At 42.4% G+C, this 26,395-nt stretch overlaps 2 long non-coding RNA genes across 2 annotated transcripts in view; one reads left to right on the top strand and one right to left on the bottom strand.

Moving 5' to 3' along the window:
* The first annotated feature begins 4,590 nt into the window (after window positions 1–4,590).
* The window catches only part of LOC112649845 (uncharacterized), a 36,226-nt gene continuing 14,421 nt past the window's right edge, over window positions 4,591–26,395 (top strand). Inside the window, exon 1 of the long non-coding RNA XR_003129746.3 lies at window positions 4,591–4,721. This is a non-coding gene — a long non-coding RNA (uncharacterized LOC112649845). The remainder of the gene's footprint in view (window positions 4,722–26,395) is intronic.
* LOC125756051 (uncharacterized) lies at window positions 5,704–17,995 on the bottom strand. Its single transcript, XR_007414003.1, has 4 exons — window positions 16,703–17,995; window positions 15,918–16,091; window positions 8,595–8,715; window positions 5,704–7,961 (listed from the first exon to the last, which is right to left on the bottom strand). It is a non-coding gene; the product is annotated as an uncharacterized LOC125756051 (long non-coding RNA).

Here is a 26,395-nt window from a genome sequence, read left to right as displayed (position 1 = left end):
TATTATTATTAATTAGATTATTATTATTAGAATAATCAGTAAATTCTATCTAGTATATGTGCTTATGAGTGTTTTCGTGTGTGTACATATATGCACACACGTACATATGCATGCCTAAATATAAGGCATGTTACAAGGAATTACTTATTCCTCTTGTGTCCATTGCATGTTTACAAAACATGGATCATGTGCTTGGCCACAAATAAAACTATAGAAATCCAAAACGCTGAGCTCATATAGGGTCATATTCTCTTATCATGATGAAAGGAAGCTAGAAACCACCATTAAACAACCACCAAATAAAACTCACTCATTTGGTAACTAAAAGAACTTTAAACAATTCCTAAATTAAGCTGAATGACAAATCGCCCCCATACTAGCCCCCCAAACCATTTTATATAAAAAATTATGAGCAGTAGCTAAAGCTGTATTCAAAAGAAAGTGTATAGCTTCATTAATCAAGAAGATATGTAAACTAATCCTGCATCTTAAGGGAAATAGGGGAAAAAACAGCAAAAAATAACCAGAAGGAGGTTGGAAGATGAATTTCATAAAAGTAAAAGCTGAAATGGACTGATTTTAGAAATTTAAAGAACAAACTACAAATGACTAGTAGAATCAAAGTGGATTTTTTAAAAAGATATTTCAAATTGACCAACCCCTAGCAAGACTAAGAAAGAGAGGCAACAAACACACACACAACACGAGTACAAGAAAGAAAAGGCACAGTCACAGATACCAGAAGGGTGAAATTCATTTTATGAGACAAATGCAATCACATCTCTTAGTGGCTGAGGTCGCCTCGGAAAATTTCAACTTAATAACTGCCTGGGATAAAGACTTCTTTGTCTCCAGTTCCTCAGAATCGGTCTATAAATGGATTTGTATTTCTACCAGAACGAAACATTTTAAAACTGCATTAAAACCAACCATAACAAGAGTTTAAATAGAGTGTTGCAGGGATTTTATTACATATGTTCATACAACTCTGTTTTAAGTGACATCTGTCTTCTCTAGAGGTCCAAGTGTAATCAAATGCCCTAGGCCTTCCTTTGGAAGGTAAATTAACACATCATTTTTATACTCAAATCACAATGGCCCAAGTCTCCTACCTAGTTAATTGCCAGAAACAGAGCCCCCTTGAAGTGTTTCTGTTATTTCTTAAAGTCCCTAAAGGGATGTCTTGCATGTCCCAACCTAGGACAGCAGCTGCCACCTGCAGTTGGCTCTGCTCTGTCCCTCTGTTATGCCGATGCTTAGAGAACACCAGGTCTTCCCACTCTTTCTGCCAACTAGCTTTCAACCACCTCCTTGTCCTCCCTCCCAATCCAGGTATTTGGTGGCTTTTCTTTCTCCTGGCTCCAAGTGTGGACCTATGACCCAGGCCTGACCAACCAGAATGGTCATTCCCCTAGACAGGCTGATCGGTTGGTTCCAGGATGGCCAGATGGCCCAACCCGAGGCAGTGAGATACAATGACATCTTTGCTTGGCTTGAGGGGAGTGGGGAAAGCATTCTCTTCACTGGACTCGAACCGCTGGCAGCCATCATGCCACCGCATGGAGCCTCATCATGAAACCATCTGGGAGAGAGCAGAGCCAAAAGAAGGAGGATGATGACATCATTTGGGCCCCTGGCACAACCTGATAGCTGAAACCAGCCTATTCCTGAACTTTTCAGCCATATGAACCAATAAATTCTTTTTTTTCCCCCTATTCCTTAAGCCAGTTGAGTTGAGTTGTCATGGGAGCCAAGAATCCTAACTGAATTATTTGCTTGGCAGAGCAGTGCTAAGTACTATCTAGGCCCCAGAGCAGCTATGTTTATGTCCAGCACTCCTCCAAGTCTTTCTTGAGCTGTTCTGATGGTTTTTGCTTTTTACCTGTTTTTCCAGAGAAGTGTACAACCAGCCCAGGAAAGTGGCTGCCATTCCAGCGTCTCTCTCCACATTGCCCCTGGCGTCCACTTCCAACCAGAGTGCCCCCCACCTTTGCATTGCCATTCCTGCCAGCCCCTATCAGGGAATGTGCACGACCCAGGGAGCAGGGGAGCTGGCGGAGGGAGACTTTATAAGAGCAGCATCTCTGATCTTGCAGGTCTAGCCAAGGTGTCCTCATTTCCCAATTCACCACATTCTTAGCCTGCATGATAAGAGATCTGTCCCTTAAGCATAAAAAGCGAGTGCATAGAAAATGACCTCAAAGTGAAGGATGAAAGAGACAGGGAATGATCTCTCCAAGTTACCATCAAATATTTTGGTTTAAGCTCTGCATACACATCTTTAAGGCCTTTTACAATTCCTCCTTACATTTAAACATTTTCAACTCACTGACTCAGACTTTTTAAAGATTAATAAACCTTCACAAATCTGCTCTTGTCAACCATTTTAATAGATTTGTCCTGCAGCCATCTTATCCCCACCCCCTCAAAATAAAACAAACCAAACAATAAATCAAGACCACTGAAATGAAATCCAGTCTCACATCACAGAGCAACGGTTTTATGGGTGAAACGTGTGCTTGCTAATTTCAAGAACAAATTATTGTGCTTTATTTAGTGCAGTTCAATTTATACACTTTTAGCTACAGGAAATAAAAAATAAAGCCCACAGGCCAATTTTAATTTGGTCAATTTTTTCTTTCACGAGCATCCCATGGTGGAAACTGGCTGACATCAAATCAGAAAACCCCTCTCTGCTCTCTTGCCTGAGAGTAAACACAGCCACTCGAACTGAGAAGTTACCTCACTTATGGTATCAATGATGCTTAATAGACTTGCATTATTAACGGAATAATGTTTCTGCCTGGCAAAGCTGGAGTCAATATTTAATAGATTTAGGTCCTATTTAGCCACTGGATTTGGAGGAAACCTAACAAAATAAACTCTGTATGAAAGCTAATAGAGTAGACTCAAAGATTACAAAATGAACGTTTCCATAAATATGCATTCCTCATAAATATTTGAGGCAATGAATGGAAAGTGATCTGATATTTTTTAATCACTTCCTAATTAATATTCTTTGAATACAACAATCTGAGTAAATATTAGGCCTCTGTTAAAGAGTTCTGTTGAGAAAAGCAAAATATCCAAAGATTTTGAGATTTTTGTTGTTGTTGTTAAGAAACTGTTAGCGAGGCTACTTTTAAATAAAATAACTTTCTTGGCCTCAACAAGAAGAAATTCCATCCTATAGTCTAACCACTGTTAATGAAAAATGGAAAGAACATTTGTTTAATGGCCAGGAGCAGTGCCTCTCCAACTCACAGGATTTGATGAGCTGGCTGGAACAGGATTCTGAGGGGCCACCAGGATGAGGAGAGGCTCAGAGCTAAGGGATCAAGAGCTACCAAAAAGGAAACAGGGTCACACTCCACTCCACCCAAGCCAGTTGTCGTTGGATTTCTCTAAACTCCGAGTCAGTTTTCTCGGTTGTAGAAATGGGAATGATGTAGCGTACTTTCTTCCTGGAGCTATTTGGAAGGATCAGGAAAACCGCTTTTGTGAAAGTCTGCAAACTGTTCAAGCTTCTAACGAAAGTCACACTGCCTGGGCCCAACATCCTGCTGTAGTAAATGACACCCCCCTCCCCCGAATAGCTTTATGTGAGTGAGTCGTTTAGACCCCCTGGGCCTCTGTTTGCTGACCCGGGAAATGGGAAATGGGCATAATGACGGTACCCACGTGGCAGGTTCTTGAGAGAGGTAGATGAATTAACTTACATGAAGCACTTAGGTGGTAATAATGCCTGATGCAAATGTTAGCTCTCCTTCTTCTCCTTCTCCTCCTAATCCTTCTTCTTCTTCTTTTTCTTATTATTATTGTTATCCAAGATGAGGAAACAGTCCAGGAAACTTCAGAGGTTTATTTAAGATCATGATTCCAATGAGAAAACATGAAGTCAGGTGACAACACTGCTTCTTTTAAATTCCCTTCTGATGTGATGGGGTCTTTCATCCCTGGCAGGGGGCCATCCGGAGTGGCAGTGACATCGCCCCGCAGGGAAGAAAGCAGGACTGATTGGAAACTGTGATCGGTTGGACTAAAGTGGGACCCAGCCACAAAAGCCCCTTTGGAAAAGAAGAAGGATTAGGAGGAGAAGGAGAAGGAGAGTTAACATTTGCATCAGGCGTTATTACCACCTAAGTGCTTCATGTGAGTTATTTCATCTAAATCTCTCAAGAACCTGGACACCTGGGTGGCTCAGTGATGGAGCGTCTGCCTTCAGCTCAGGGCATGATCCCAGGGTCCTTGGATCAGGTCCCACATCAGGCTCCCTGCACGGAGCCTGCTTCTCCCTCTGCCTGTTCTCTGCCGCCCCCCTCTCCCTCTCTGTGTCTCTCATGAATAAACAAAATCTTTACAAATAAAAATCTCTCAAGAACCTGCCCTGCCAGCACTGTCATTTTGCCTATTTCTCGAGTCAGAAAACAGAGGCCTTGGAGGTCTAAACGACTCATCTGAAGGATAGGATACCACCTTCATAGCAAGGACTGGGCCCCAGTAAGCAGCAGCCCAGCCAAGAGTAAGCAGAAAAAATCCTCTAGGAGGTGTGGTGGGAAAGAATGCAGCGAGGTCACCTAACATTCTCAGGAGGAAGGAACCCAAGAGAAGCCCAACTGCCCTACTGCTGACCCTGGGCTGGAAAGACAACCATAAAAACCGTCATTCTGATTGATGAAGAGGTGATAAGGTGCAGAGTGATGAACCAAGTCCATTTCAAGGTTGGTGTGTGTTCTTTGGCGCTTCCCTCCTAAGGGCCAGTCTTGTAAATCTCAGGCAGTGTCGGTCATTATAAATATGGGCTTGGTCTGGAGCACGACAGCTGCTTTCTCTTCCAGTGTGAATACTCCATGGGCAGGGACCCTCCACAGAGGCCGAAGAACCTTCTTAAGAGAGCGTGGGTGTGTCCAGACCCACCTCCCAGCCACCCTGCTTGGCTGCGGTGTGATGGCTTCACCTTTCCATATACTCTCCCCCCTCCCTTACGTTCAGACCCCCACCCTCTCCTTCCATAACAACTGTTGGGTGCCTCTTGTTTTGGCTCCTGAGGGAAGACAACCAGGTACCATCCAGAGATGCCAAGGACACGTGGAGGGGCCCAGAACACCAGATGTTTCTTTGCCTGTGAGCAGATGGCTTTTACACACTGAGTTCCTACTCGGTGGGAAACTTCCCATGGCCAGGACAGAGCACCGTGTGATACTAGCGGGCGGGGAGCAGCTGGTCTTGGGGCTAGGACACTGGTGTGGGGGTTTCCTTGTCATTCTTCCATGTCTGTCATCCCCCTCACCTTCGCTTTCTTCATTCATATTTTTTCTCTGCCTTTTCCTCCCTTTCTTTCATGTATTACTTTCTTCAAAATGTGGGTATTCCAGAGAACAGTTTCACAGAAGTTCAAGTTATATTACATTCTTTTCTTTTTTAGTGTCACCCAAACACCACCATGCTAAGCAAATGTTTTAAAATATATATTTTTTAAATTTTAATTAAATTTAATTTTAAAATCAATTTTTAATTAAATTCAATTTATCATAATACATTGTATATAATATAGATAATATATAAATCTATACATATTAAAATATATTTTTAAATTTAAAAAAATTACAATTTAAAATTTAAGTTTTTTAATGTTTCATTAAATTTTTAAATTAAAAACATTTTTAATTTGTTTGATATTCATTTGATATATCATTTCTCTGCTGTGCTGTAAGTTGAAACTCCTTCTTGCCTACAAAGAGGGGACCAACTATTTTCTAAAGTCCTGTCTAGCCCTGATTTCCTGGGGAATTTTCAGAATCCTCTCACTCCTCTTCCCCCATGTGGGCCTCTCTGGACCTGCAGTCACTTTCCCAAAGCAAATCTCCCCCAAACAATGTGAAATCAGGAAAAGGCACCAAGAAATACATGAGGGGATTGTCAAGTCCTTTGGGGCAAAGCCTTCTCCTGTTTACCAGGACCTGCTTCTTGGAAAGCTACTATCAGAAAAACATTGCACAAGTAGAAGCCGTGCAACACAGCAACCGGACCCCACCTCTCCTTAATCTTAACCTCTGACCTCGAGCCATCATCAACAAGGTGTTTCAAAAACAAGGATGTGTTTCCATGGTTCGGTTGGGCTCCATTTGAGGCCAGGGCAATTGCTCAGAGACAACACAACCAGAAGTGATTGGATTATTTACTAAGTCACCTGCCTCTGAACTGACATCTTTCAACAAATGCGACACTCTTTGGCTGATGTCCCATGCACTAAAGGTAGACCAAACCCACACCAGCTATCCCATGACCACCTGGGAAGTAGGTAGTAATGCCATCTTATTATGTTCTTGGCAAATATGACAATAAATTTGCCCCTGTTGGAGCAGAAGCACACATGGCAGGTTGTCTTATTACTACTAATAATACACTAAGTGGATGCAAAAGTGTCTGCATCCAAAAACAACAATCAAAACCCCAAACCAGTAGGAATTAACTTTGATCTTTGCAGTATACAGTATATCACACTCACACAACCAATTAAAAAGGCATGTCATCTTGTTTGGAAAGTATCTATTGATTCCCCAGTTCATCAGATCAGGTTGATGTGTCTTTCAATGGCCTCGATGACATCATCAATATTTTTCTATTTAGAATAATGACTTATTTTATATGCCAACAGCTATAAAAAACAACCCACCTATATATATTTCCACCGACACCAGCTTAAGAGCCATCTGGTTTTCTCTCCTTAACATGTGATATTGGTAATCTGGGGCAAAAGAAATGTTTTGTTCTTGTCATGAGACTCATTTAGAGACCACAGTAAATTTGTTTAGTTTAAAAACCAACCACTAAATCATATTTTCTCTATTAGAAGCCGATGCTCTCCACTGCATTTGGTGGCCAAATTATATTCGTTTTAGAGTGAATTACATTCATTTCAGAAGCAGCCCCCAACTCTCCTCTCCCTCCTGTCCAAGAAGGCAATATACTCACCAGCTGTGTGATCTTTGGCAAGTGACTTAATCTCTCGGAAACTCATTCTTCGCTTTTATTAAATCGGAGGGAAAGTGCTAGTTTCCTTATGCATATTAACCCTCCCAGTCACCCCACAAGATTGGTACTGTCACCCCCACTTTACCAATGGGAAACTCAGACAGAGAGAGGGTAAGTAACTGGTATGTGATGAAGCCAGGATACTGAGCACCAATGTTTGTAACCAATTGCAACTGCCTCATAGGTTCAGTCCCACAAAACACCGGGACACCAACCCAGGCTACTAGGTAGGTGCCAAGGAGTTATTATGGCAGGGGCCTAGGAGTCCCACCCCGGCTTTCTCATTTATGACCAACATGACCTTGGGCAAACTAACCTCTGTGTACTTCAGTTGTCTTGTGAAATTGTGGCAGTAAGAATGGTGCCTGCCTTGGAAGGTGTGATGAGGATAAAATAGCTCATGGCATGTACAGTGCCTGGCCCAGTTAGCGTTCAATAATGGTAGCTATGAGCATTCATAGGCACTCCATAAATGCTTTGCTCTCTTCCCCTCAAGTCTTTAGCGTTGACCAAGTGGCTACAACATACATTCATACGTCCTTCTCAATCGATGACCAGGATAAAAAATGAAGTGTCATCATGGCCTTGCAGGAAGTGTCTTGCTAGAAGAATAAATCTTTCTCCATCAAAGGACAGCACCAAGGAGGTACAAAGGAGGAACTCCACTGGTGGCTCCTCACATTTTTCTTCTAAGTCCAAAAGATCCATCATTAGTGCCTGCAAAGCTGAGTAACCAAAGAAGCTTTGCTTGGTGCTGAGTGATGACATAATCTGAACTGGAAGTGGCAAGGGTTGGTGACACCAATGTGGCCTGAGTTCTGGCTCCACACCACGTAGCTGTGAGATTCCAGGCACTTACATCACCATAATGAGTTTTAGTTTTCTCCTCTGGAATCTGGGATTCATTCTACCTACTTAGAATGAGGCTGTGGGAATAAAACAGAGCAAACTAAGGCTAAGTTCCCAATGGTATCAGCTCCCCTCTTCCTGTCACCCTCCACTACATTCATCTGGGGAAAGGATAATAAGGGGTTCTATAAATTTTCCAAGTCAGGAACGTTTTACACTCTAACTGGATCCTGTCAGAGTCAAAGGCTCACCTTGAGGGACACTGGTTATGAGGAGTGTACCAAGTGATTGAGGGTGACATTTTAGGGCAGTCTTTAGAATCTTTTCAAGGAAGGGCTGAGTTGTAGGACAGAACCAACCATTTACCAGCCTGGGAAACTGAGCCATTATGTACAGTTCCCTAAGAGGCTGCCCAGCCAGGAACTGGCAGTGCAGGAGCTTTGATGACAGTCTTGAAGCCTTTGTCCACAGCTTCCCATGTCTATTCCGCTAATCTTTCCAATCCATTTTTGTCTTCCCCTTTCCAAATCCAAGCCTCAACAATTCAGTGTCTGCCTCTATGAAAATGAGCCCTTTCTCTTTCATCAGCAATGAAGAGACACAAAACTGAGGGCTTGAGGCCTTAGGAAAGGTGTCTTGGAGAAGAAGCTGGAATCTCAGTCTTAACTCTATCACCTATGGGTCAGTTCACCCTAGCTGAGTCATCTCACCTTTTGGGGGCCTCCATTCCCTCCCCTCTAAAGACAGGACACTGGAATGATCTGTGGTCTTCAAACTGTGTCCTGTGGACCCTTGTATCCATGGCAGTGTCCTTAGGGCTACCACAGGGGCCTGGAACAGAAGTAAAATCAAGCAGATCTGGTCAGTTTACAAATGCATTTCTCTTGACTTATACAATGGTTTTATTTTCCTTTCAATATTGAAATAGCAGCTAAATTCTCAAAATTAAATGTTTTTTAATTACTTGATTTTTGCATAGCAGTTTTAGATTTATAGAAAAATTGGATAGAAAGTACAGAGTTTCCAGATACTAACTCTTCCCTTCCTCCTCCCTCTGCCCCACCCTCCCTTCTTTTTTATTAGCGCCTTGCTTTAGTATCATATACTTGGTACAATTGATGAATCAATAATGATACAAGATTACTAACTAAAATCCACAGTTTATATTAGGGTTCACTCTTTGTTTTGTACATTTTGTGGGTTTTGCAAGTGCACACCCATTATAGTAACATAGAGAATATTTTCACTGCTCTCAGAATCCCCTGTGCTCTGTATATTCATCCCCCCTTCCCCCAACGCCCTGGCATCCACTGATCTTTTTACTGTCTCTATAGTTTTGTTTTTTCCCTGAATGGCATATAGTTGGAATTATACAGAATGTAGCATTTTCAGATTGGTAACTTTCACTTAGCAAGATGCATTTAAATTTCCTCCATGTCTTCCCAGGGCTTAATAGCTATTTCTTTCTAGCACTATGGATGTATCACAGTTTATTTATCCATTTACCTACTGAAAGACATCTTGGTTGCTCATAAGTTTGGACAATTATAATAAAACTACTGTAAACATCCACCTGTGGGTTTTTGTATGACATAAGTTTTTTACTAATTTGGGTAAATACCAGGGAACATGAATGCTGGAGTGTATGCTAAGACTATATTTAGCTTTGTAAGTAATGACCAACAGTGTGGTCAATGTGGCTGTACCATTTTGAATTCCCACCAGCAATGACTGAGAACTGCTGTTGTTCTACATCTTCAGCAGCATTTGGTGTTGTCGGTGTATTTTTTTTTTTTTTTTTTTTTACCCATTCTAGTAAGTTGTAGTGGCACCTTATTGTTTTGTTTTGTTTTGTTTTGTTTTGTTTTGTTTTTTTAAATATTTGTTTATTTATTCATGAGAGACATAGACTGAGAGAGAGGGGCAGAGACATAGGCAGAGGGAGAAGCAGGCTCTTCACAGGGAACCTGTCCCAGACCCTGTGATCATGACTGAGCGGAAGGCAGGTGCCCAACCACTGAGCAACCCAGCCACTCCTTCATTATTGGGTTAATTGGGAATTCCCACAAGTCATAATATATGGTGTTGAGCATATTTTTTACATGCCTATTTGTCATCTGTAGATCCTCCTTAGCAAAGTGCCTGTTCAAATCTTTTGCCCATTTTAATTGGGTTGCTTGTTTTCTTACTGTTGTATATTTTGATTATACATCCTCTATTGCCTGTGCTTTACAAATGTTTTCTCCCAGTCTGTGGTTTATCTTTTCATTCATTTAACAATGTCTTTCACAGAGGGGAAGTTTTAGAAATCAGGAGTTTCACATAACAATCCAGCTTTCTGACTTCCCTTGGAAGTAGAAGATTTGATAACACTTGAGACTCATCCTAGCAGCTGCCTCTTTAGACCAGTTCATCAGAGCTGCACCTGGTACTCTTCACCCATCTTTATGACCTACCTTGAGATGCTTGACTGCTGTGATTCTGGCCTAGAGAGAAGCTCCACCTTCACCTGTTTTTTACATTGAGTTCTACATAGGTTTGTTTTGTATAAAACTGTCTAGAACTTAAAAAAGAAGTTTAAACTTGGCTGGCCTTTTGCTCTTTCATACCAGGCCTATCCATTTATTGTCACCTTGTCACAAGAAAAAATTTCACAAACACTCCGGGTGGCATCTTCTAATTAGTCTGTTGTGCCTGGTCCAATTCATGCCATGGAGCATGATACCTATGTGAGGGTCCCCAAATGATGCCATTGTGTTCACTGAAAGTGCCTTCTTGTGAGGTTACCATCTATGTAGGGATGGGGATTACAGTCATCTTATAAGGCAAAGAATTTAAATCCTGAGGAGTGAATAATATGCATCTTTACATATAGGAATCACCTTTACCTGGAAGATGTTCTCATGTGAAGGCATATGGGAATTGAGAAAGGAGGATACAGCAGATTCCTGTGTCTTAGCCCAGACTCATTGTGAAGAATTAACATATTGAGTAGGATGCTGGGTAAACTCCCTGGCATCATTTGAACTGCACTCTTTCTCTTTCTCCCATGATTTGGTAGTTGACATTCTATAAGGTATATGACATGAATCTATTTCACCAGGGCTGCTGGTGTAGCTATGCAGCTGGAAAAATGATTCTCAGGTCCTGAAAAGCATCAGTAAAGACAAAGCCAGAGGGATCAGCATAGGACTTCACAACAAATTAGAGGTGAGGAAAAATTTCTTGCATAAATGCCTTGTCCTCAGGCTAAGTCTGGTATCCTCCTGTGTACACTTGTTGAAGTTACATGTGGAGGCCAAGGAAAATTTGCTAGGGCTGCTGTAACAAAGTATCACAAACTGAGTGGCAGAAAACAGAAATTTATTGCCTCATGGTTCTGGATGCTGGGAGTCTGAAATCAAGATGTTGGCAGGATTTATTCCTTCTAAGGGCTGTGGGGGGGGGGGGGAGTAATCTGTCCCAAGCCTTTCTCATGGCTTATAGATGACCATCTTCTCCCTGTGTCTATTCATATCATCTTCCCACTATACATGTTTCTGTGTCCAACTTTCCCTATTTTATAAGGACCAGTCATATTGGATTACGCCCCACTGTAATGACCTAATCTTAATTAATTACATCTCTAACTACCCAATTTTCATATAAAATCACAATGCTGAGGTACTGGAAGTTAGGAGTTCAACAACATGAATTTTCCAGGAGGACACAATTCAGTCTGTAATAAGGCCACTAGTACAGGAGGACAAAAATCCCTTAGCTCTCTGAGCCATTTGAGAATAGGTCATTGGGAAAGTGAATTGATGAAGACCACAGAAGCAAAGTCTAATGATGACACTCTCAACTTTCACTATTCTTCTAGAATTGTGCTCTTTTTCAGCTAACATAGTCTTGGTAGAAACAAAGAGATGATAAAAATTAAAGGAATTTTATTGTAAGTCCCCAAGCCCAGCTCCAGGGCTCCCCCAACCCCCGCGATATCTTTATGAAAGCTGTTTTTAATAGTTGCGCCATGAACAGCCCAAGCAGGTGTCTCAGCTAAGCAAATAGAGCCCTGAACTAAAGGTCGGTCCTATACTTTCTGCACATTCAAAGACATGGTCCCAGAAGCTCCTCACCTAACTGCCCGGGTTCTGGTGGTATTCTTTCTATTTCCTGACAACTGTGATCACACACCCCAGCTGCCACCTCATCCTGCTGTTTTATCCATGACTTGTGCCTTCAGACCCCATGATTCTTTTTTCCTGGTGAGCCCATCCCATCAGTTTTCCATTCCAGCTCTGCTTTTCATCTCATGTTCTTTGGTTTATCTTTTGGGGTTTCTGGTCCTTAGGATACCCCTTTCTGGGCAGTCTCTCTCCTGGACTGGAGCATATTTTGTTTCCTTTCTGTAGTGAAATATTAAGGGCACAAATCAAAGTTGAACAAAGGTATAGGATAGGAAGAAGGGAGGAGCAATTAGCAATAGGTCTGAAAAGGCTGATCAGCAGGTCCCAGGTGATGGAGAGTCGGATCATTAGCGTGAACTAGTGGAGAGAGCAGAGACTTTGTCAAAAGATGGATGTGAGCGGGGTGGGGTTCTTAGCTGCACCAAAGTCTTCATCTCTCTGAGTGTGACTTTAAACGTCCCGTCCTGATCTTCCTCCCAAATGGGAGAAACAATTCCAACTTCCTTCTAGACATTTCTATTTGGATTATTGATAGTCATCTCAAACTTCATATGTCCAAAACCAAACCCTTGACTTAACCCCAAAACTTTGCCCATTCTTTCCATCTCAGTGAATAGTAAGTCCAATCTCTTAGTACTCAAACTAAAAATTTTCAGTCATATTTGACCTCACATTCTTATCCATCAGGAAAATCTTTCTTGCTTTACTTTTAAATATATCCAGAATCCGGACACTCCTCACCATCTCCATTCCTGTCACCCTAGGCCATTATTATTCATTACCTGGATTATTAAAAGTGCTTCCTAATTAGTCTCCTTTTTCCATTCTTCCCCGCCAATGTTTAGAACAGTCTTTTGAAAACATGAGTCAGATCATATTACTCCTCTAGTCAAAATCTTCTGTGACTAAATCACAGTCTCCCAACATCCATTCTTCCTTTCTTTATTCATCCAATTTCCAAAGTTTATCTGGGTGATGACCAAAGACTCTGGCTTTAGCTTCCATTGCAGTCAGTGTGCCCATGTGACTATACTGGAGCCATGTGACTTGAAGCAAGTGGTCCATGAGTTGAAACCACATGTACAATGCCACATGCTAAAAGAAAGGGAGGCTTGTCTGCTTCTTTTTCCTCTTCTTTGCTGGTGAGCTGATGTCCATCATCATACCCCAAGGAGGGGTGGAGCACAGCTACTCCAACAACTCTGGATTTCCTGCCTCTGGGTGTCACATGAAAGAGAACTAGATCCCCATCTTATTATATTATCATAGCAGCTGAATGTGTGCTGCTTACTTACCCTCCAGTATCTTGCTTTGGCATTTAAAATAAAGTCAAAAACCTTCTCAAGGTCACAAAGCCCTATGTGATCTTGCTCTAGATTAACTCTCTAACTTCATGTCTTATCACACTCTTTTGTTCTCTGTGCTCCAGTCACCAAGGATACTTTTCTTCCTGGCTGTACTTACATGTCACCTCATCAGAGAGCTCTGCCCTGGTCCCCCGATGGCATCTCACACCTGCTTTATTTTTTGACATCACTCTTACGGCTGTTTGCCATATAACTGTTACCTATCTCCGTCCTACCCCACAGGAATGTGATCTTCCCGAGAAGGGCATTTTGTAGTTGTGTTCACTGCTTTAAGCCTTTGATAAACTCTTCAAAATATTTCTTGGCTAAGTGAACAAACAAGATTCTGTTTCACTATCTATAAAATGTGGATAGTCATTTTTGTCATATAGGCTTGTGGTGAGAACGACGGGACACAATACCAATGGCTTCATGTGGTGTCTGGCACTTGGTAGATCCTCAGGACACATTAGCTACCCAATTTGAGAGACTAACTCTTGTGACTTCCTACACAGATGGGTGTGTTCTAGCATTATGTTTTCCCATCTGAACCTGAAAGTTTGTTGGTTCTACCCACCCACCCCCGAATCAGAGAAGTCCCTTTCAATGAATATTTTCTGAGTTATAATATCTCTGTTCATTCATTTAGTGCCTCCCAATCTCCCTTACATTTGTCTCCATTCCCCAGCAGTATCCTTTTATTGGTTCTGTCATTGATCCAGCCATCTCTGAAACTGGCGATGCTGTTTCTCATCATCACTATGAGCGTATCCAAGCCTGGAACTTTTAGAAACAAGAGACGTCCCCAAGACGGCAACCTCAGGGGATGTTCCCTGCTGACCATCTCTTTCAAGTTGGCGGAGGGAAAGTGTATTGTGTCTAGGATTTCTCCAACTTGAACAGAGCTATGCTGATTTAGCACAAATTTCCCATAAAAAGCTGACCCCCAGGGAGCAGAGAGTGAACTTGGAAAGTTTTCTCCCAAAAGGGGAATTTGTCATAAAGTTATGAGTGACTGAAATGTGAGGGGCTGGGGCTGCTGGAGGGGTTGAATGGCAGTGGTTTTACAATGCCTGCGATTGCATTTCCTCCTGTGAATGCTCAGCTATTCCCCCAAGTGCCACACTCCCCATGACCCTTGGCCAAAAGCATCATTACCCTGTTCGCCCGCTGAAAAAGAAGATTAGGACTGTTACCAACAAAGCTACTTCCCATGGTAAAAAGAGGCTCTTGGATCAAGTTTTCTCTCTACGGTCACTGAAAATGACAATTCATTTCTTTCCCACTAGCCAAACGCTGTCTCCAGATGCACACATGTGGATCCCATTGTAGTCAAAGAGGCCCCCAACCCGTTTGAGGTTCTTCTTGGTGGCAAGAAAGTAGAGCTAAAAGACAGGCTCTAGAGCAGAAGTAAGTGTGTGTCGTGTATGTGTGTGTGTCTGTGTGTGTGCACGCACATTGTGGAGAGTTCTTATCAAAATCTTAAAATCCATTTTTGAATCTTCATCATTTCTTTTTTTTTTTTTTCTCATCATTTCAAAGTAACCAACCTGATTATCCTGGGAATCCTCTAACATCTATGCTCCAGTATAAGAGCAAAGACGTTGGAAAAGTTCTTTGAGATCTGCCAAATTTATAAAACCATGAGATCTGCAGGTCAGAAAGCAGAAGACACAGTAGGTAACAGCTCCATACACAGGTTCTGAGGCCAGAGAATTGTGTTCAAATCCCCATATCATCACCCTCTAGCTCTGTGCTCTTGAGCAGATTCCTTAATTTCTCTAAGCCCTGGCTCTTGTGATGTTCTGCCTTTTGTCACCCATAAAATGGAGATTAATAGGGCAGCCCCAGTGGCCCAGCAGTTTAGCTCTGCCTTCGGCCCAGGGTGTGATCCTGGAGACCCGGGGTCGAGTCCCTCATCGGGCTCCCTGCACGGAGGCTGCTTCTCTCTCTCTCTCTCTCTCTCTCTCTCTCTCTCTCTCTGCGCCATGAATAAATAAATAAAATCTTTTTTTTAAAAATGGAGATTAATATATTGTAAATGCCTGGCATGTCATAGTGTTTAAGTGGTGACCATTATCATGCCAATACAGGAGGCTAGAACACATCATGAACACCCCTGGTGTTGGTGCCCCTCCAACACCATCCCCACCACACACAGCCAAACACTGTCAGGTTGGTGACCAAGCCTCCCGAGTATGAGACACTCCTATAAGGCTTGCTTTCTGGCTTTCAGGTCCTTCCCATTCACCAAGCTGGGATCTCTTCCTTCTACCTCAGTGAAGAAGTTTCTGGAGTGTTCCCAAGTCAGTGGCTTGTGTAGTTCACATTCAAGCCATCTTCAATACCTAGCCCCACTTGGAAGTAGAACACTGGATTCAAATCTTGCTTCCACTCTTGCTAGTGATTGTAAACTTTGTCCATTTTGGTTTAATCATGACACATGTTGATGGATACTTGTCTGAAATCTTTACAAAAATGCAAAGCTCAAGTAAAAGAAAGTGCAGTAGGTACTCACCTACTATTCTGTTCCTTTTCATGTGCAGTATGTTCATGGTTAAAATCTTCTGTGTGATGATCTGTTTAAAATCTGCCTCCTCCACTAGACTATAAGCTCCATGAGGACTATCTTGCTCACCATAGCACTTATAGCACAGTGACTAGATCATAGCTGACCTTCAGTAAACATTTGCTGAATAAATACAAGATCGAGAAAGAAAAAGTACTTTGAAAACTGCAAGGCACGTACTAATGTCAGATACTATTATTATTATGAGCTATCATGCAAATACCAAATGATTGGTTACTGGATTGTCCTGTTCAACCAATTTATATGTGTATTTAAAAGCTTTCCACTATACAGTTTTTAGGCATATTGTGTCTACATAAATGAGTATGATGTTTTTTCTTTCTATAGAAATTAATCATAGGGCCTTGGTTCAGGAGTATAAAATCCTGCATTTTATTATACTTCTTTGGAAAAATAGATTTATTTCTGGCTGGGCATGTATGTGAGGGCTACCCATATTTTATCTTTATCTACTCATTCATCAATTCATTCATCATTCATTGATTCATTCATACACTTAAGAACTATTTATTAAATTCCTGTTTCGTGCCAGGCCCTGTATCAAGTACTGAGAGTACAATGATAAATATGGCTGATGGCCCTTGAATTCAGCTCACTGTCTACTGGGAGAGCCCAGCCCATGAAAACAGTTACAACAATGTAACAAGAACTAGGGTGGGGAGGTATATATGTACACACCAGGAGCAATGGGAGCTAAAGGGGAAAGTACTTACTCTGGAATGGGTTGTAAGATGCATTTCAGAGGAACTGATACTTGAACCCAGTCTTGAAAGATGAGTATGGGTTGACCAGTTGTACTAGGCGAAAATGTGTTTTTGGCAGTGGGAAGAACTGTGATTTGATGAATAAAGGAAGATTAAAAAGAGATGTGATAGCTGTGGTCATAAAAGAAATGAGCCTAATGACCTACCATCTTGTATTTTAACTGTGTGGAAATTTGTGGATCGAAGTGGAGGCAGTGCACTCCTTTCTGCTCCGTCTGCAGCCCAGCGAGCCAAAAAGGACACCTGGAACCATGGGAGCAGGAGGGAGGACCTTGGCAAAGGAATATCAAGAAAGGAGTTTTTGGCAGGTACTGGCCACTTGCCCACTTCCAGGAGGAGGATAAGAAACAATCCTCAGTGCCATTTCAACCAATATGGAGATGTCAAAACATTCCAGAGGACTTAATCTTCGAATGTCACAAAGGTGTTCCAAAGAATGGACGGAGTGATGGACCTTTTCTTCCTCTCCAGGATTCACAAATGCACTTTGGTTCAAAGCAGGGGACATTGTTAAAGACAACATTATTCTTCCAGAAAGCCAAACTGGGCGCTTTTGAAAGCCTCCGACTCCATTCTGAATGTAATCTATGCATTTAAAATCATTTTCTAAGCTGGGACAGCGACACAAACATGCACACAACACGAGCTATGGTGCATAAAGTTGGGCTGCCTGGTCTAGCTGAGCTGAAAAGTGCTGTTGCAGGGTGTTTTCATTTAAAAATTCTTATTATTTTTTAAAGAATTCTTGTTATAAATAAAAAAATATTATTATTCAAGTGCATGCTGAAACTGAATCATGCCATTCTTACATAATTTTTCATTGGATTGTTGCAACCCATAAAGAAATCCAATTAAATTTCCCTTGCAGGCACAGGCCTTCATTCAGAGGGCCTTGAAAAAGCTGGTTTGTTGTATTGTATGGCAGGTCGATGAATCGAGAAGCAGAGAGGGCCTGTCCCATTTCTTGTCTTGTGTGACATGATGTGAAGAGAGTCTGCCAGCAATGTTTCAAAGAGCTGCATTATCAGACAACATAAAGGGCCCTCCGTCCGTCCTTTCTGCTGCTATACCACAGAATATGCACACACCAGTGTCTCCATCCCGTGAACAATTTTGAACACTGTACGGTTAACATACTGCTTTCTGGATCTTGTGAGCATTCACCATCATTATCCCAGACATCAGACCAAGGTTAAGAGGGGAGTGAGCCAGAGATAAGATAATGTTTTTGAAGATACTTGAAAGGGAATGTCCTGGAAACCAGACTACACAAACATGTGTTTTCATTACCTAAAAAGAAGGCAGAAGCCAACGTGTCACCAAATCATATTATTTTACATTAATCTGTTTCTTGGTTGCTCTCTGGATTGTTTATGCATTTTCCTTCATTGATTTATATATCATGTGAGGTCTCAATTATTTCCAGATACACAAGATTTTTGTCTTTAAATACAAATTTTGCATGAGCAGACACACATACGTATCTATCCACCCCCCCCCCCTTATCTTCTCTTTCATGTAGAAAAAGCTCTTCCTAAGTTCTAGCACATGACTGAGTCTTCCTTTAAGACATTGGCCATGGGGGCATCTGGGTGGCTCAGTGGTTGAGCATCTGCCTTTGGCTCAGGTCATGATCTCAGGGTCCCAGGATCGAGTCCTGCATCGGGCTCCCCACAGGGAACCTGCTTCTCCCTCTGCCTGTGTCTCTGCCTCTCACTCTCTGTCTCTCATGAGTGAATAAATAAAATCTTAAAAAAAAAAAAAAAAAGATGGCCATGTTGTAAGAATTGCGCCTTCTTGCTTTCTATCACACCAGATGTGGAGAACTAAGGTCAGAGTCAAAACAAAGAGGAAAACACTCAGAGGCACGAGGGAGAAAGACACCATTCTGTATTCTTCACCAAACTTGCTATCTGGAAAGTATTTTACATTCTCTTCTCCCACTGTTTTTTCTTTTTGAGGGGTGGGTGTTTGCACTGCTTTTCATGGAATTTCAAAAAAGTAGCAATAGCCTAATTCTTTTCTATTGTCATTTACCAGCAAACATGAGAAGCTTATTCCACTACAGTGGGGATTTTATAGGGACAAAGGGTCAGTTCTGCCCTTTCTCTCTCTCTCTCTCTCTCTCTCTCTCTCTCTCTCTCTCCCTCCCTCCCTCCCTCTCTGCCATTTCTCTCTCTCTCAGATGGAGCAGGCATATCTCACAATCAAATTTTCAAAATAATTCACTTATGTTTTTCCCTGTGCAAGGAATGCAGGCTTGTATTTGTCTTGCTTTAACACGAAGCCATGATCTGATTGGTGACAAGATACATAGGCAGATCTAATTGTTTTATGTACAAAGCATCTCATGGAGCAAAGCACGCATGGGTGTGAGCCTGCGCTTAGTAATTGGGAAGCCATGCTACGATTTTCTAGATCTAATGCTTGCAAATTATTTATGTCAGAAATATTTCTTTCAAGTTGGAGTTCCAAAGTGAGCACCAGCGATTATCGTCCTTCTGAATATCACTCAAAAGGCTCTAGTGAAACCAGCCCAGGGAGGATGTAGAGCATTCTCTACTTTTGTTTCAGGTTTCTGAATTTCTTAACACAGAAAATGTCCTCCCTTTTATTTTTATTTTTTTTCTTTTAGTACAGTTCTCTGAACCCGAGAGTATCCAAATGAAATGTAGTTGGAAACGCCTCTCACATACACACCTTATACAACTCAGATGTCCATCTGTCTGTGTCTATAAGGACACACATATGTGTGGCTTCCCTTTAGAGGACTTCCAAATTGTCCTTCAGATCACAAGTAGACCCTCCTCCACTTGATGGGATGAGTACTGGGTGTTATACTATATGTTGGCAAATTGAATTTAAATTAAAAGAAAAAAGAAAAAAGAAGTAGACCCTCCTCACACATCAAGTCCTAATTGGACACAGACTCTCTCCCACAAACTGACCCGGGATCCTCCAGAAACCAGTCTTAAAGAACTATCGAATTTGCCCAGTCCTCCAGGGTCACAACCGCAAATAAGCCTTCTGCTGAATTTGGCCCATGCTTTGGGTTTTCAGTGAAACTTGAGCTCAGAGAAGAGCTCTTAACTTCAAATTTAGCAATGAACATTTACTCCACGATGCTTACAGTTTTGCTCTTCTCACCGGGACCCCAAGACATGTGTACACACACACGCACATACACACCAGTACCAAAGTTACAAGTTCACTACAAAGGATAGCTTCAAAAGGAATTGGGTTTCAACAACTCTGTCTTATCCTTAAAAAGAACCGTAACTGACCACTAACCAAATTAGTTCCTTCAGAAAAACAAGTCACAATCTGAGAGCTTATTAGAAGTTTAAAAATTAGATGAAGGCTCAAATGGTATTGCTCTTTAAAATGCGGAGTTTCATTTTCCTCATATAGCAGTTGTAAAATGTCCACCCAGTTGTAGGGGAAATAGAGCAGAACGTAGCCTTAAAAAAAATGGCTCCTGTCTTTTCTGCACATTCATAGTGGGATCAAAAAACATGAGAAACTCTGGAGAATGTGGCCAAATAACTCATGCACTGGAAGATTAACTCCATGTCTAATCAAGCCACTAATTTGTTCTGAGGAATCTATCTGCACCTCATTTTGCCATTTGTAAACCAGAGCTCCTCATCATTGTGAACGAAAATTAAATTACCCCAAGTACCTGGAGTCATAGGAAAAAGTAGACAGGGTTAAGTAAAGACAACATCTGACATTGAAGACTTGGCAACCGAAAACCTGCAAGTCTGGGAAGTAACATACCCCAAGGGGCAGGCATTGGGAAAACAGGAAAATTAAGGAATCTTCATTATGCAAAAGCAGAAGAATGAAAAGATTGTGTACACTGGATGTTGAGATAAGTCACCAACATCCCTCTGATGGGCAGAATGATCATTGTGAAGGAAACGGAATTTCGGAAAATCTTTGACAAGTAAAAAGAGGAAGCTAGAAAAACTGAGTTATAAAAAGGCATTTCCAGAAAAGCACTAGAAAGAGAGAAAGCAGAAATGCCCTTTTCTTGAGGGAAAGAGTAGAAGGAAAATAGTTATGAAGTTCTTAAAGACCTGAAAGTTGATAGTAGGAGACTTGCTCTCCCTCTAGGTCTAAAGGAGGAAGGACTGGGGAGTAAGGTGGTTTTGTGGTGGACACCATGTCAAAAAGAACATGTTTCCAAGACCTGTAAAAAGTTTGAAAGATGAAACACTACAGAAATTAGTGTTTTCTAATTTCTAAAGAAATTAGAAAAACTTCATTGAACTAAAACTTCAAATCAAGGGTAGAGCCATGGGCTCATCTTTATTCGGCAATTTCTAGTAAGTTTTCACAAAGAGCCAAAAATGTCTTAGAAACACACACACACACACACACACACACACACCCCTCAGAAGAAAAACGCTGCAGGTCAGACTGCAGTAAACATCTGACTAATTTATTTCCTTTGGTGCTCCAGACCTGGGATGACATTAGAAACTGGAGACTTCCCTCAGGTAGACTTCCCCATGTTGCATTAAAGGGTCTAGTTGAAAGAGGAGTCCCAAGGCAGAGTGTGGCTAGCTAGAATTTACAACCATCCTCCTTCACCTTAAACCAAAGACCCTGAGGTTAGAGAGGAGCAGAAATTTTGAGATACCTACAGAGATTCACCTCTGAATCCGCTTGGTTGGATGTACTAGGGCCAGAAGAACAGATCTAGGCTAGAGAAAGGGAAAGACAGGAGCTCACCTTAGATTGGAACCATTAGAAGCTCACATCATGCCATTTAAAAAACAATTCCAAACCAGGCCAGTTCTCCAAACGAGCCAAGTAAATACCACCCAAGAGACAGCAGGGCCTGCCAAGTAGTGACCAAACATTATAAGCAAAATTAGCCAATTAATGGGCTCTCCTGTCTCGTGGCTGGATTGCTGTGCTTGCTGCTGCAGCACCAGCCTGGCCTTGGGTCTGCAGACCTGCCCCCTGCCGACCCTGGGCAGGCCCTCCACCAGGTGAGCAGCAGAAGGGTGGTGGGGAGAGAGGGCTCGCCAGATGGCTGAGCCGCGAGGAGCTGTGCTAAGCTTTTTCTCTGTGAGTTACTCTCACCACACGCACTCCCGAACCTTCCGGAAGTGATGCCTGATCTGTAGATAAGTTGCCAGGTGTTACCTGAATGGGTGATTTTAACATGATGTCTCTCTTTCTTCCCCCACGTAGAAGCTAGTTTTTGAAAAATTTTCCAACAATGAACTGAAACCCCAACGAATGCTTTGGGTTACTATGGCAACATTTACTTTTGAGGAATTGCAAGTGTTTGAGGGAATCTTCTTTTCTTCATCTTTACAACACAGCTGACAAACAACCGTCAGGCAAATGAACATTGTCCCCGTCTTACCGATGAGGGGAAACCAGGTGGAGAAGTGTTAAATAACTAGCCTGCGCATGTCCAGAAAGCTAATAATGGACTCCTGATGTCAATTACAAACCGGATGGCGTATTCCAATTGTGCTCTTTGGGCTCTTTTAAAGAATGCTTTTAAAAGGAAAGAGGCAAACACACTTTACCCCTAAATTAAGATAAGTAGAGCTGTTTGTTTTGTATGCAGCAGACAAAATGAAAATCCTGCCTTTTGTGACAACTGTAATGTGACTGATGTGGACCGAATCAGTGCTGCTCCCAATAGAAAGGCATTATCATCATAACATCATTTGTAAAATTAATCAAAATAGTCCAATTAAATTCAAGAAATACGCGTCACATGTTCATCTTTTCCCAGATGCTGAGCTAGGCTTTGTAGAGATTGAATTTTACCCTTAAAGGGAGGGATCATTCTCACATTTTATACACGAGGAAGTCAAGAAGGTAAAGGTTTGTGAAGGAGTAATTGGAGGAACAGCTTCTTGCTCCATCTCCCACTTCTCACCCAGAACTCGGGAGGAGGAGAAGACCTCATTCAAGAACCTACTTTGGGGGCGCCTAGGCGGTGCAGAGGGTACACATCCCCGTCTTGGTTTTGGCTCAGGTCATGATCTCAGGATCATGTGAGATGGTGCCCCGCATCAGGCTCCGTGCTCAGCTTAAGACTCTCTCCCCTCCTGTCCCTCTCCCTCCAAAAGAAATAAATCTTTAAAAACAAAAACCAAACAACAAACCTAGTTTGGTCATGACCAGATTTTCCTAGGAGGCTCTGTGAAGAGAAAGGGACAATTTCACATGAAGACAATCAAGAGTTGAGAGAGGAGATGAGTTCGTGCATGGCAGCCTCTGGCAGAGTGAACAGCAATGGGGGGCAGCAAGGAGAGCAGAGGCTGGGAAGAGGACAGCACCGCTGCTCACTCAACTCTTCCCCCACCACCATCAGCACCAAAAACACCACCATGACTCTGCAGAAACATTTAAGGGAGGAGGAGAAAACGAGCCCAGTTTCCCCCAGTGCAGCAGCATGGTTCACTTCATCCCTCAAGCTACGTAGAGACCACCCCCCTCCGGCCGCACCCCTGCCCCAACCCCAGTCAGTGGGGAAGGCATGGAATCTCACCTTTGAAAACTCTGGAGCAAACAGCGCCTCCATGACTCCTAAGGACACATGGCACATGAATGGTAGAACCTGTACGACAACCCAGAAAGGGCAGGTTCCATCTGCCATGGAAATATGGAAGCTAAACACCTAACTCAATTCAGCCGAATGAGCCACTCAACTAAATGTGAACTTTGCTGAGGTTTTTAAAAGCCAGACAAACAAGGAGCCAGAAGGTTCTCATCCAAGTCTCATGCATTGTTTCCTTTGAAAGAGTCCTTCCCTTAAACACAGGCCTCTTTCCTGACTAAATATGTCATTTCAGCCCTGCTCATTCTGCTTGTTACCACGATGGTGCTAATTCGAGCATGGCTCACTTCAAAGTTGACACTGATCCTCCTCATAAGCAATTGTTTTTCAGCCAGACCCATCAGTGGCTCCCGTCAGCCCCTTTCAAGCATGGCGCCAGCTTTTCAAAATGTTGACAAGAGTTCCCCTCTGTTGCCTAGGACAAGCCATGGTTGTCCTTTTCAGAGCATGTAATTGTCTCCTGCGGAGAGCAGACCCCCTACTCCATAGGCCCAGCCACCTGTCTTTCCCATCGCAGCAACTGGTAGCTCAGACTTGGGCAAATGCTAGGGGAAGTAGGAACTGTTTTAGAGTGGGGAGCCAGAACACAGTTATAAACCAGAATAAAAACAGGACTAATTGGTAGAATCCACTGGAATCTTTAAACTGCTGCCCCAGAGTATAGGACCATAGAACCAGAAGGATTTCCTATTCTATTTCTAGGGGGCGCCAACTTGCGCTACCCCAATGGCAATCCTATCCTTTTTTAAAGTAATGATTCTCCAGCTTTAATTTTCTTCGGGGGAACAAGATGCAAATTTCTGGGCCTTATCCTCAGATGAGTAAGTCTGGGGAAAAGCACAGGGAACTGCATGTTTAACAAGCTCCCCGGTGATTCCGATGCAGGTGGTCTTGAACTACACTGTGAAATACAGCTCTAGAGTCTTAAGCAAACAAAAGTCCTCTACCTTCCTCAGAACTCATCTGGGGATTTCAAAAGCTTCAGAAAATTTTTCCTTGTATCTTTTCCCTTGGGTTTGGGGACTTACAATGACAGTCCTTGAAAATAAAATAAATGCATTTCTCTGAGTCACAGGACAATGAAAGCCAGATGTGTGAGCCCCTCCTCGCATCCCTACCTCTTCCCATTCCTATTTCCTCACTGGTACATCTTCTGATGATCTCCTCGTGCAAGGGCTGGAGAACTTGCAACCATCAGGATGCAGGAAAGAATGTTTGTAGCTTCAGTTCCCCACCTGGGAGAGAGGGAATCTGGAATTGAGTTCTGCACCACCCAGACCCAATCCCCAGGAACAGCTTGTGGTTGGCTTGGTCACTGAGCTATAACATGCCTCTCTGCTACCTCAGGCTTTGTGGACTCAGTATCAAATCTTCAGCATCTGCCTTGGGCCCCCCATTTCTCCTCCTCCACATCGTCTCCCTCATGCTCCCCAACTCCCCTGGCTGGATAGCCCTGACTCAGACAACCCACTCATTATTTCTCAGCACCCCGCAGGACAAGTCTCTAATGCCATTTTCCAGGTGTTTTCAGCCGTCTGCCTTCTACCTACCCACCTGCCCTGTAGATTGTACTTTCCCTTGTAGAGGGGTTGTGAAATTAGTTCTGGCCAATGTAAGCAGAATTTATATGAGTTGATTCTGGGATAGAGTTTTAATTCCCGTGCAAGATACCCCAGGTTCCTCTTTGCTCTCAGGCAGGGTCATGACAGGTAACATTTGAGATGGTGACTGCTCCATCAACCTGGATCCCTGAGTGACCATGAGGAGTTGAGCCTCTTACTAATGTGCAATGCACATATAGTATGAGCAAGAAACAGACCTCCCTGGTTTGAAACCCCCGAACTAGGGGGGCTAGTTATTTGTCTCCACAGCATCACTTAGTTGGTCCTGGCTATGGAAGGTCGTTGTGCTGTTTGCAGCTCCTGCTAACCCCTTCTCAGGGAGTTGAGTCCTTTCCTTTTATCCCTGGCTATCAGCAGAGGCACTTCCATGAATCGATAGATAGATGATTTAACCAGAATGAGAGTTCGTGCCTTGGGGTCATGATTCTCCCCACTTTGCACTGGCCCTGTTGCCTAATTCAGTATCACTTGCACTTTTATATTCTTGGGATTACTAACTTTCCAACTAGGTGAATTGCCCCTAGCTTGAACCTAAGACCCTGGTAGGGTGGTTCTTCCAGGACACATTTCTTTCTCTCCTTCCTGCTCAGTGTTGCTGCCTTATCCGATCAAAGCTTTCTCCAAGCCTAGTCTCAGAATGACAAGGGTGGTGGAAATCTTCGTGATTTCTAGAGACGTCTTCATCACTAAAACTTTTTGCCTAGAGTTGGGAAATTATTACAAGTAGATCCAACCATGCTGCCTCTATTTTTCATAATGATGATAATATAACTGCCAGAAATAATTCATTTCCAGCAGTTGCCTTGTCTACCTTGTGTTCCTATTCTTAAGGACAGTTGGCAAGTGAACCTCCTCTGCTGCAGGCTTTGGCAGCTCACGTGACTATCTGGTTTTGCAATGATGACAAATGAAATTACTGCAGGTCCTGGAGCCTTCATCCCTGGAAACCATCAACTGGATGACAGCTCCTTCTATTTGGCTTGTAACAAGCTCTTCCAGGCAACTAATCACTAGACAGGGTCTTCCATCCAGAATGCAGAGTTTCTTAATCTTATTTTGAAGAATTAATTGTGCGACCTCAGTACTGGGATTATTTTTCATCAAGGATTCCAAAATTGCAATTCAGTGTAAAAGAATAATTATAATCCCACAACGATCAGATCCCCGTATCAGGCACAATGATATGAAAAAGGAAAAAATCTAAAGAAGTGACACACTTAAAAGCAAAATGAAATTTCAGAACATAAATGAACATAAACAAATAATTCCCCATGTAAATTTTTTGCCACAATTACAAGAAGTAAAACAGATTTAGTTAAGCAATAATGGGAAGGGGTTTTGCTGGAGAGAGAAAACCATTTTTATTCCTTTTTCTAGGACTTTTCTCTTGCCCCTGCACCTGGTGAGGACTTTGCACTAAGA

The sequence above is a fragment of the Canis lupus genome, chromosome 11 (assembly GCF_003254725.2).
Source record: "Canis lupus dingo isolate Sandy chromosome 11, ASM325472v2, whole genome shotgun sequence".
Taxonomy (NCBI): Eukaryota; Metazoa; Chordata; class Mammalia; order Carnivora; family Canidae; genus Canis; species Canis lupus.
Note: the sequence above shows the minus strand (reverse complement) of the source record. Positions and strands in the feature narration are given on the sequence as shown.